Source organism: Mesocricetus auratus, unplaced genomic scaffold, assembly GCF_017639785.1.
Source record: "Mesocricetus auratus isolate SY011 unplaced genomic scaffold, BCM_Maur_2.0 Super-Scaffold_100676, whole genome shotgun sequence".
NCBI lineage: Eukaryota > Metazoa > Chordata > Mammalia > Rodentia > Cricetidae > Mesocricetus > Mesocricetus auratus.
Window position 1 is genome coordinate 117,836,526 of NW_024429266.1, and position 12,705 is coordinate 117,849,230.

Consider the following 12,705-nt stretch of genomic DNA (forward strand, 5'->3'; position numbering starts at 1 on the left):
TAGAAAATGGTCTTCATCTGAGTCCAAGGATTCCAGACTGACAAAATGAGAGGAGAACCAAGGTTAGTTCAGGAGCAGAGGATGAGGGTTAACAACAGTCATGAACTTCTCAGCAACACTGGGGTGGGGAGAAGACCCAGAACAGCTCCAACAAGGAACAGGACTTTCATCCAAGACTTCCAGGTCTGGAGAAATGCATCACCCGATGCGGGTGAAGCTCAGCTGTGGGAGAGTGTGCTGAGGAGGCAGCCAAGAAAGAAAAGAGAATGCAGAGAAGGCAGGGCATCCCCAGGAGGGCAGCTTCTCCCCACCCCACCCCAGTCTGGAAGACAAAATGCTTAGAATATTGCAATCGGATCTGAGAAACTACAGGAGGGTAAAATAATTTAGCAAAAGAGCCAAAGCAAATACACAAGACAGCAACCACAGAAGCACAGCCCTCCTCACCATGATAAAAAAAAGGTCATAACTTAATTAACCAAGACCAAATTTTAAGCATATTTTAAAATATGAAAATATGAACACAGATAAAAGATTAAGAATTAAGAGATGAGAGTAACTGCCTCTGCAGAAAAGGGAAATATGTTCACAATGTAAACAACCACGAGATTGCTCCTGTCGTAGCATATCTAAGTGTGTGTGTGTATGTGAGCGTGTGTGAGAGCATGTGTGTGTCAAAGTGTGTGTGTGTAAGCATCCGTGTATGTGTGGGGGTCATAGGACAGTAGGAGTCAGTTCTTCATGTTGGCCTCAGGGATTGAACTCAGGCCCTCAGGCCTGGTGGCAAGTGTCTTTACCTGACAGGCCATCTCACTGGTCTACTTACTATCTGTTTAAAACCTAAGCCTCATGACATGGGTCCTGAAGATGGACTTGAGAGGGCAGGGTCACTAAGCCTCTTTTTCTGTCTTCCCCATGTCCTCACATTGACTAAATCACTTTGCTCTGCTTTTCACTATTATGCATCTATTTAATTGGCTAATTGAGGAGAAGGCCTAGCTTGTTAGTGCTGCCAGGACCCTGGCTTTGACCCTGTCAACTCAGGTAACAGTGCTAGATGTCAAGTCACAAGCTGGCAAAGCCAGAGAGGTTGTGGGGCACTGCCCTAATGCCACCCTTATCTGAGATTAGAGGAATGAGAGAGTAAATGGAAGACACCAATAGGTACACCTAAGTTATGCTTGTTGGTTGATGCACCTGTGACAATATTCTATAGATTCAAGAAACCCATCTCAATATCAGCACCTATTTTAATTTTTTATTATCTTAGGAATAAGATAATATTCCCTCCCCCTCTCCTCTCTCTCTCTCTCTCTCTCTCTCTCTCTCTCTCTCTCACACACACACACACACACACACACACACACCACAGATGTCACTGATTCTGTTTGAAGGCATTAGACTCTAAGATCCACTTCACTAAACATATACTACTTAATTCCTGATCCTTAGAAAACTAGTTTAACTGGTGATGAGAAAAAAACCCAATCACACTAATGAGATAAGTGTATAGAGAAAGAATCTGTCATGTTGAGTGAGGGGAGGAGACAGCTAACCCAACATCTTGCCTGAGACAGGCAGTGTTTGGAAACTCACCATTCAGGTTGTCACGAGGAACAAGCTTCTTCCAAGGAGTCTGTTTCTTAGCTGACAAGGACAAGAACACCTGTGGTCTGGGTTCTTTCTCACGTGTCTAAGACCCAAGCTATTTCCTTTTGTGCCAGCTCTGTCCTGAAGAGCAGTTGGTTGCGGAACCCCAAGAAGCTTTTCTCTCCTCTCAAACAACAGTTGAAGAGACACTGGGCCTGGTGGGTGTGCGAAGTTGAGCGGCCTAAGAGCCCTTCTCCCCTCCTTCACTGGCTAATTTGGGGTCCTGTGATGACCTCAATCAGGAGAATGGCAGAGAGGTTCATCCTGCTATCACTGAGCCCCACTGTTGGTTTTGCCAGCTCAGCTTATGACTTGACATCTAGCGCTGTTACCTGTGTTGACAGGGTCAAAGCCAGGGTCCTGGCAGCACTAACAAGCTAGGTCTTCTCCTCAATTAGCCAATTAAATAGATGCATAATAGTGAAAAGCAGAGCAAAGTGATTTAGTCAATGTGAGCACATCGGGAAGACAGAAAAAGAGGCTTAGTGACCCTGCCCCCTCAAGTCTATCTTTAGGACCCATGATGTCACAGGGTTTGGGTTTTAAACAGATAGTTAAGTGGACCAGTGAGATGGCCTGTCAGGTAAAGACACTTGCCACCAGGCCTGAGGGCCTGAGTTCAGTCCCTGAGACCAACATGAAGTACTGACTCCTGCAAGTTGTCTATGACCTCCACAGGCACATGTATGCTTTGGCACACACACAAACAGACATGGACACACACACACACACACACACACACACACACACACACACACCATTTGGGGAAAACAGATGGTAAGAGGAACGCTTACCACTAAGCAGTCCTGGTCAAAGTGTGGCCCAGATGATGACGTGTCTTGGCACTACTCTATCCTTCAGGGTTGTCTGACAAGTTATGAGGACTGGGTGAAATCTCTCCAGGAGAGAAGTTCCTCCTCTGGCTGGCACCAGGCCTTAGCCTTTCCCTTCTAGCATGAGACTCCTGGGGAGATTGCAATTCCCTGGGCACCATTGATTCAGTAGTCTGGTAGCCAAAGGAGGGGCACAGACCTCCATCTCAGAGCATCCTTACTCCTGTCTGGAGGGCTACCATTTTATTTCACGAATACAGACTTTTCACTTATTGGCAAGTGCTAGCCCCCAGCCTCACCCACAATTAACAGTGGATTTTAAGATTAAGCATCCTCAACAGCAATGTCAATTCTAGGAGTAAACTGCAAGACACTTTAGATTCTGGAGTCCCACTTTGCTACCACTGGCTAGTGACAAGAAATTCTGCTCACAATGTAGTATGAAGCGGTCAGTACAGAGCATGTGTGTGCACACATGTTATATAAATGAAGGTGTGCTTCAGAAAAAGCACCAAAATACTGTTGATGGCTATCTGTGCTACAAAATAGCTAGGGATGACTTGTCATTTTCTCTCTTTTCCAGTTCTTTCTGAAGGAGCAAAGGGCAGTCTTCTGATTCATCACTGAAAACAATTAAATATAATTAGATACAATTTTTCTATTTAATACCAAAGGAGTTATGGTGGCTGCCTTCCTGGGGGGAAGTAGGAGGAACAGAAAATCGACTTGGCAATGGAGATGCCACCAAAGGCTGTTAATCTGCTTTGTGTAACTGTAATGTATTTACGCATTGCCCTGACATTGGGCAACGTATAAATAAAGTGAGTTCATGGTGTCTGGAGAGTCTGCACAGCATGGTGCTGACAAGTGTCGAGGCCCCTCAGCTGTGTCACAGCATGGTGGATGTTCTGAAACAGATGCAACAGCAAAGCGATCACATGATAAGAGCCAGGGTGTCTCTTGTTCTTTAATAACAGTCTTCTCTGTGAAAATAAACTCATTCTAAATCCCTCTATGAGCCTAACATGGATCCCTTCACAGGGAGATCATGCTCCCATTGCTTTCCACCAGGCCACACCCCTTAAAGAGTCTGCTACCTATTAAACCTCACTACTATGTGTGGTGGTTGATATATTGTTTATGATTTAATAAATCTTGCCTGGGGATCAGGATGCAACGTCAGCACACTGATTAGTCATAGACACCCAGCAGAGGTGGCACACATCTTTAATCCCAAGACTCAGGAGACAGAGGCAAATGAATGTCTGTGAGTTCAAGACCACCCTGGGCTACACAAGGGTAAGTCAATCTAAAAGAACTTATGCTTTTAACCCCAGCGCTAGAGAGGTACATAAAGAAGAAGCAAAGGGTCTCATATGAGATTCAGTTTCTAGTCACAGGGAAGACAAGATCTCCATCTCAGTCTTGGTAGAGCTACTGGCCGGCTGCTTTGCTTTTCTGGTCTTCAGCTTGAATCTGTCTCTGGGTCTTTATTATTTGTGCAACAACTATGGGGTCAAACATTCAGCCCAGGAAGCTTAAGAGACAAAGAATAGTCAAACAGAGCAGTCATTTTCATTGCTCACGTTTGGAACATTCCCAGGACATGGTGAAGAGGGTGTCGCAGCTTGCTTGTAGGTAAGAACTACTGGTAAATGTTAGTCCTCACCTTATTATCAGCATGCTAGGACATTGCCCACCTGGTTCCTTTCTTCTCTGTGACAGTGAGCACTTGTCTATTGTCAGAAAGGAAGTTCCCACTCCACTTTCCCATCCTCCTTTACATTACCACACCAGTCTCTGCTGTCTAGAGATGCTCTGGAGGTCATATCCTAACACCCAACCCTATGCAGCTTCTCTTCAGAATCATGTCATTTCATTCTCCAGTTGACCTTTTCAGTAGTACTGACTACTCTACTTGATAGCCAAGAAGAGTGAACACCTTCACCTGCTGAGGTGTTCTTTGACTCGTCCTCATCTCTTTGCAGGAGTTCCCAAGACACAGTTATTTCTCATGTCACTGTGGAACACTGGTGTGCATCTCTGCCGAACAGGTGCACTGGTATGCATCTCTACAGGACAGGTGCACTAATGTGTATCTCTACTGGACAGATGAACTCGTGTTCATCTCTACTGGACGGGTATATTGATGTACATCTCTACTGGACAGGCATTCTGTACTTTCTGTCAGTACCCTCTTTTCCTACTACCTTCCACTGTCTCTGGTCAACATTCACAAGCATCATGGCAGAGGAAAACACATAGCTAATCTTGTATTTGGACTTGCCACCTGTGAGAAGTGTAAAGGGGAGATAAAGGCTCTCTTTTGAATATCTGACTAACCACGGACTGTGTGTGCCACCAAATGGGCCAACATTTTTGTGAAAGGAGCCCGTCACACTTCATTGACATTGATAAATGGCACTTTAATATCACATGCTGCTATTGTCATCCTTGATGCAGGGCTTCTGAGGTCAGTCAGTTCTTGATGATCCCTCAAACAGTTTGTTTGTTTAGGGAGTGTGAGTACAGAGAGTTCTAAGGCTGAACAATATAGAGTGTGTCTGTATAACCTTGGGCTACTGCTTCGTCTGAACATTTGGTTTCTATGCTGTTGTTTGAAAATTTTCTCCAGTATTAAGAAAAAAGTTACACAGTAGAGATTTGACTTAGGGCTGTAGAAGGGGAGGGGCCATGACGAATCATCCTGCCATGGTTTTACAGCACGCCAGTGTAGTTGGTGCCCTGTCTCACTAAGAGAGAGAAAGAGAGTTTGTCACCTCTAAGACTATACAGAAGTTTTCCTGGATATGTTAATAGAGGCAATAAGCTTTTTTGTTAACCTACTAATTCAAGAATTGAATGTTGACTTGTTCTGTGATTTTTGATGTGCTAGGGACTAATGGTCCTAAGGCAAGGACGACACTTCTGGCTTGGATGATACAGATGAGTAAATACCTACCATACTATGTTCTGGGTACTGAAAAAGCACAGGGTAGGGGGCATTTACATCTTAAAGGCTTGATCCATCCTAAGGACCCAGACAGCTTTCCCAAAGGAACGGATATTTAAGGAGGAAAATGTCTCTAGAAACTAAGGAGTAGAAAGGTGTTCTGAGACAAAGAAATGGTCTGGGTGGAGGTGGTCGGAGGAGCATAGCACATCCAAGGACTTACCAGAAGCACAGTGTAGCTTTGTGGGTAAGAGAAAAAAGATGAGAAGACCCTGGCCCTAGAAGTCTTAGGCTATAGAGAATCCTGCGTTCTCAGGCTTTGTCCTGCGATCAGAAGGGAATGACTAAGGCTCGTAAGCAGAAGAGCCGGGTGATAAAAGTTGCACTTGAGAAAGATTAGAGTGATTGCAGGGCCTTGGAGCCCTGTGAACCAGGCTGAAGGTGGTGACAAGAGACCAGACATGAGCTCCTACAACAGCTGCAGGAGTTGGCCCCTAGCAGAAGGGGTGTGGGAGGCAGGAGGTGACAGATCAGATGGCAGGAGTGGAAATCAGGGAAACGATAGGGCGGTCCCAGTGAATTTCAGTGTCGTTAGCGGAAGCAAGGAATGTAGGAGGATGGGATTCTCTAAAAGGGACTTCCATTATGATAGGATAGCACCTACCAAGATGAAGAACCACTGGGTAGCACTGAGCTGAGACATCATGTGTCATATATCCAGCCGGACTGGGCAATGGGACAGCGGTCTGGTGGATTCATTTCTGTGTGCTGCTTACACACGTTTCATCGCTGAGCCCTGGGCTTGCTCAGATGATCATTATTATAATACAGGGGAAGCCCTTATAAGCCATGGATCTCTGTAACTCCAATGGGCATTTCAACAACAATGGAAAAAATACCAGAGTAGGGTTTCTTTGTGAATGATGGACACTATGGGCTACAGAGAAGCTGAGAAAAACAGGAGAAGAAAACTGATCTCCCCAGGAGGTGACAGGCCTGGAAAGCAAGGAGGGGCCTCAGGAGGCCCCTCAGCACTGTCTTCCTCTGCACTGACAGTCCTTTCTAACCACAGTGTAAAAGGAGGCGAGCTTTTCTGTAGATAATGGAAAGAGTGGGAGAGAGCACATATATTGTTAAAGTTATTTTTTACTGTCAATATCTTACTGCACCGTAATTGTAAGTTCAGTTCCATCGTTGGACTTCCTGGGCTCAGTATTACTTGCAGCTCCAGACTCTCATGGGGGTCTGGGATATCCTCACGGTTCAGGAAGGACTGTTGTACAAGATTTCCATTTGACCTCCTGTACTGAACTCTTTTTATATGACCTGGAGTAGAACTTCTGGGCTCTATGGTTAATCTTGTTCACTTTGAAGTGAATACCTAACTGGCTTAGTTTGCTTTCTATTTCTGTGATAAACACCATGACCAAAAGCAACTTGGGAAGGAAATAGTTAACTTAGCTTTCCAGTTAGAGACTGTTATCCAGGGAAGCCAAACCAGGAACCTGGAGGCAGGAACTGAAGCAGAGGCCATGGAGGAGTGCTGATGACGGGCTTGTTCTGCACAGCTTGATTTCTTATAAACCCCAGAGTCTCATGCCTAAGAGTGCCACTGCCTACAGTGGCTAGGACGCTCCCACATCCATCATCAATCAAGGAAATGTTCCACTGGCTTGCCTGCAGGCCGATCTGAGGAAGGCATTTTTCCCTTTGAGATTCCTCCTCCCAAATGTCAAGTCGAGACATAAATAATCAGCACATAATCTATCACAAATCGAGACGTAAATAATCAGCACATAAACTATCACAGAGACTTCACCATCCCACATTGTTCCTAGCAACAGATGAGGGTTCCGAGTTGCTGACATCCTTGACAATACTATTTCCCAGTGTTTCGCTATGGTTATATGTTGTTGTTTCCTTTTGTGTTTGCTTGTTTGTTTTTCAAGACAGGGTTTCTCTGTATAGCCCTGGCTGTCCTAGTACTCACTCTGTAGACCAGGCTGGCTTCGAACTCAGAGATTTGCCTGTCTCTGCCTACCGAGTGCTGGGATTAAAGGTGTTTCCCCCGGCCCCCATTATGGCTATCTTTGTGAGTGTGAATTAGCGGCTCATTATGGGCTCAAGGCCATTTTTATTTTAAATGCTAATGACTTATAAAACTAAAGGTATTTATTCACAAAAAGATTATTACATGAATATTCAAAGCATCTTAATTTGTAACCTTCCCAAACTGGAAACAACCCAAAACTCCACTAACAGGCACTGGCATATCCATACAATGAAACACTAAATTAGCAGTATGGACAAATCATACAGAACAGATGGATAAGCTTCAAGTCATCATATTATGTGGTTCAAGCATATACAATTCTAGAAGAGAAAGAACAGAGCCAGATCTGTGACATTCCTGGCCTGGAGGTAGTGACTGATGGTGACAAAGGTACACGTGAGTATCTTCTGGGATGACAGAAACAGTTTACATGTTGACCAAGATTGTGGGTGCCTTGGAATAAACTTTTCTCACTATCCATTAAACCCCAAATGAGTGTATTTTGTTTATGCAAAAACGTTTTTCCCATTAAGTTCTTGAATTCTGTTTTAGACATGTGACATGCAGAGTTCCAAGCTGGTTCAAGCTCTCTCCTCCCTGAATGCCCTTTCTTCTCCTGTCCCTGGCATTAGGGACGTCTGTGCATTCTGGGAGGCACAGTTCACAGTTCAGGTGTCACGGCCTCCCTCCTCCACCAGGCTGCCTCCCTCAGGGTTAGCTCTTCATGGAGGACATGCTCATCCATCACGCAGAATCCCAACCCTCCTCTCACCCTCCTGCAGTGTGAGCTGCTACTTCCCAGAGGACAGAGCTGGGAGTCTATCTTTGCTCTCTAAGCACCAGAGCTGTTTCACCATGTAATAGCTGGTTTATAAATATTTGACAACGTGAAGTGAACACACGTTTTAAACCATTCAGGTTTCTTTGGTGCCTTCCTCCTAGAGACCCCAAGAAGTCATAGGATTTTCATAAATATACCTACAAGTATATGTGTTGCAACAGAGGTGTGGAAGTTATTGCACCGAGTTATTGCAGGTGTTTAGTGAGTGATGGGAGAAGATAGGAGGGTTTTTTAAAGTTACATTTTCTATTAGTAATACATTTAACTGTAAAATTGGACCCCTAAAAATGTTCCTTTCAAAGTTACACTATACTTATTTGGAAAGGAATAGGTAGTAAATAAATAAGTAAATAAATAAATATTAGTGTTCATGTAGGGGCCAAAGGGGAAAAAAGAAAATCAGTGGCTTAAACAAACAGTAGCAACTTTGTTTTTACCTAATAAATAGTCCAGAGGTGGACAGCCATTGGCTTTGACTTAGGTGCCTAGCAACATAACACTGTCTCCATCTTCTGTCATTGTAGATAGTGGTGGTTGAAATCCCATTAATTGTTCCTTGGTTGCAATCTAGTTGTAGCATCACTAGGTACTAAATCATAAAGAGGATAAGGAATGGAAGGACACACACACACACACATACAGACTCCCTCTTCCAATTCAATTCAAGCCAACTCAGGTCACCAGACTTGGTAACAGATGATTTTACTTGCCCAACCATCTCATTTGTCCCTACTGTCTACATTTTGACTAGGTTTTATTATTACTGTTGCTGTTGTTCTTTTGGGTTTTTGTTTTGTTCTATTTTGGTAGTCCTGGGGATTGAACTCAGCTAGGCAAATGTGCTGAGTAAGTCTAGGTGATCAGGAAGGGTACTGTTACTATAGTCTTCAGTCTTTGACAGGTCATCGTCTGAGTTCTGTTCATGGAGAAGATGGGGAGAGTAGTTTAGCTATTTGGAGCATGGCTTCCAGGGACTTCCTCTAAGGGAATAACCTTCTTGCAATGTCCAGAGAAAAGGGATGCAGGGAGTACCACATGTGCCATAAGACACTGAGTGTTGGGGACCAGGTCTCGGTAACTCTCTATTCCTAGGCCCAAGGCCACTTCCCAGAACTTAGGTGCCTTCCCACAGATGATCCTGGAGCTAACCCATCACTTAGCAATGCTTTCTTAACACCTGCACTCCCTGGTGCAAACTCCTGCTCATCGCTTATCAAACATTTCCTGCTTCTGACAGCCCCCTGCCCATTCCTCAGGGCCTCCTGTCTAACGACCTCTTGCATTCCTCTGCCCCATCTCATAACACATATAAGCTTGTACGAAATCCTCAATAAACAAGCTTGATCAGCCAGTTTGTCTTGCTCCCATTCCTTGTGTCTCCTGTCCCTCATTTGTCCCCCACCCCCAGGATAGCTCATGTTGACTTGTCCCTGTGGGTCCGGGCAACTGAGCATGTAAACACAAATCCTAATAATGATTTCAACCTCCAACAGCCCCACTCTACAGACACCCATCACTTGGAATCAAGCATTTTACTGCCAGGTAGTGGCGGTGAATGCCTTTAATCCCAGCACTCTGTAGGCAGAGGCAGGAGGATCTCTGTGAGTTCTTGGCCAGCCTGGCCTATAGAGTGAGTTCTAGGACAAGCTCCAATGCTACAGAGAAACCCTGTCTGGAAAAAACAATAAAATAAAATAAATAAAAAATAAACTGGATCACTGTGTCCTCCAGCAACTGTCCAGCTCATAAGATAAATAACTATGTCCACATAATTAGCTTGTGACTAGGGGACTCCATAGAAGACCTGGTGCGACTTCTACAGGGTCGTGGAAATATATCTTCTCTGCAAATTGAGCTTTCCTTCCTTTTTGAATCAGAACACAAGTAGGTAAGTAATGAGAATGAGGATTAACAACCCAGAAGAGTGTCTTGAGTGAGACCTTGACCTTTTTAATAGCAGCTACTCATGCAGAACGGTTAATGGCTTTCAGTCAAAGTATATCCTTCGGGTCAGGATCGTGATCTATACCTAACTTTTCTTCACCTAAATCAAAAGAGAAAGCTGTATACTTGTCAACACAAAAGTGAAAGACAGCCTGAGTGTATTATTAATCCTTGATATAACCATGAGCCTGTCAGGCTATAAACATGAGCAATTAGAGAAGTAGCTGAAGGCTTGTGGGGATACATACTTTGACCATGTGAACAGATAGATAGGTTGCAATCCTGTGTGGTAGCAGGCTGCTGGCATGTGTGTTCCCAAACATCTCCTGTGAGCACCAGAGGCAGGGTTTCAAGGGTAGAGAGGCTGCTTCCTTCAGTCAGCACTGTAGGACCCACAAAGAGCTCACAAAGGAGCCTCAAACGCTCAAGATTCCAGTAGGACATCCTAAGCTAGCAGGAATGGTTAAGAAATGAGAGACAGGGATGTATTGGCCTGTATTGCAGCACAGTGCATGTAGCCCCAGGCAAAACAAAAACAAACAAACAAACAAAAAACCTGCATCCTCCAGGCACAAGTCAGTGAGACAGTGAAGTGGGACAGAGATGTGCTGGTCACCCAGCTTCACTCCAAGGCTGATTGCAGTTTTCAAACTTGCTTCTTCCCTTTTCAGCCCTACCTGAAGCTACTTGCCTCAGGATACCAAGATATTTTTGCGCTCACCTTTCATTCTCCAGGAGCAGGCTTCGTGCCCACCCCAAGCCCAGGTCTGAAAGGAGTACCCCTCTTCTTGTGCATACTGGATATCCTCTAGGCTCTCTATTGTACCTGCTCATCCTCATCAGAACAACAAGCTTCGCTGATCTCCTTTGTCCCCTTGCTTATGGCGCTGTTTGGAGCTTAGCGAGGGCTGGGAAATGTTTGGAATACACGGTGAGGGGAACTCCAGCCCTAGGCCACACTGTTCCCGCGGCTCATACTAGGGACTCTGTACCTGGGAGGTGCGCCGCGCGGTCGGGACCCGCCTCCTGTGTGCCAAAGCGACCCCGCCCGCTGGGCCACGTCCCCGTGCGCCTGGCGGCGGGGCTCCGGGGCGGCCACAGCAAGCAGGTGGGGGCGGGCGGCTCCGCCTCCGCGTCCCGGCAGCGCCTGAGCGAGCCCGGAGCACAGAGCCCGGCTCAGCCAGGCGCGCAGCTACAACGCCAGGCACGGTCCACAGAGTCCACAGACCGAGAGTGGACAGCGGGGACGGCGGGGACGGCGGGGACGGCGGCGCCAGTGCGAGTCCAGTGGCCCGGTTAGGGCCAGCTGCAGGTAGCGGCTCTGCTAAGTCCGGGCCCCGGGTGGAGTGGCCAACGCATGCTGTGGAGAGGGTGGTGGGGGCCGTCCCGAGGCAGAGTAGCCTGCCGCGGTGTCACTCACACTGGGCGAGTGAAAGTGTCCAGGGACCCCTCTGGACTGCAGTCCCCAGCCGCGACTACGATCCAGAGTGGCCGCGCAGCCCTAGCGCCGGCCACTCTGCTCTCTGCCCGCACCGGTTGAAAGGGATCATGGCAACTACCAGGTCACCTCAGGGCTGCTGGGTGACCTCCCAGGACAGCACTCTCCCGTAAGCAGCTTCTGGCACGGAGGCCTCCTAGGTCTGGTGCTCCAAGGGGCTTTGCTTTCTTTCCCTGAGAACAAAAGGGTAGGTCTCTGTGGGGTTGGGACTGTCCCTAGAAAGGGCCCTGGAAAATAGAACAGGAGAGATGTGGGAACCTGCATACGAGGAAGGGACTTGAGGCTATTGGAGCAACCCCAGGGAAAAGGCCAGTTCCAAAGCTGAGAAGTGACTTATCCAAGGTCACACAGCTCCTGGCCACAGAGCTAGGCCAGAAGCTCAGGTGTCCTGACTCCCCCAAGGCTTATCTGCAAACTTCAGAGGTCAGGAGCCTGAGAGTGTGTCTGTCCCTTATCTCTAGCCATTTCCATCTGGCCACCAACGGTCTTTAAAGTCTTTTGGAGGTGTGGGGGACTGGGTAACTGGTCATTTCCCTGGAGCTCAAGGAGGGGAGGCAAACTCGGGAAAGGGGCACGCTGGACTCTCATGAGCTGGCTCACACCATTCCTCTGGAACAGTGTCTGATGCACTCCTGGAGAACCAGCCGAGTGAGTACAAGGTCCTAGGGCCTCTAGTTGGATAGGTGTTCCGTGAGAAAATCCAGGAAGCCTGTCCAGTGGCCTAAGGACAAACTAGAAGTATCTCTGACACTCTGGGGACACTCTGAGGAATGTTAGTGACTGGACATTGGATTCTACTCTACTGTCTGTGCCTGGGATCCTGGGATATAAATGAGCACCTTTCTTGGGCAGGACCTGTGTAATTCTAAAAGTTTGTGTGCCTCACTCTCCTCCTTGTTAGAACCCTTTGTCACCTCACAGAGGACGGGAAGA

General features: G+C 46.6%; 1 protein-coding gene across 5 annotated transcripts in view; it reads left to right on the top strand.

Annotated features, from left to right (window-relative positions):
• Positions 1 to 11,368: 11,368 nt before the first annotated feature.
• Wipf3 (WAS/WASL interacting protein family member 3) overlaps positions 11,369 to 12,705 on the top strand; it is an 82,292-nt gene continuing 80,955 nt past the window's right edge. For 3 of the 5 annotated variants that reach the window (XR_005873860.1, XR_005873861.1, XM_040737813.1), the window contains exon 1: positions 11,373 to 11,586. The gene's annotated coding sequence lies outside the window, so the exon portion shown is untranslated. Of the gene's footprint in view, positions 11,587 to 12,705 lie in introns of all 5 variants that reach the window. The other 2 variants (XR_005873862.1, XM_040737812.1) reach the window with 2 other exon arrangements.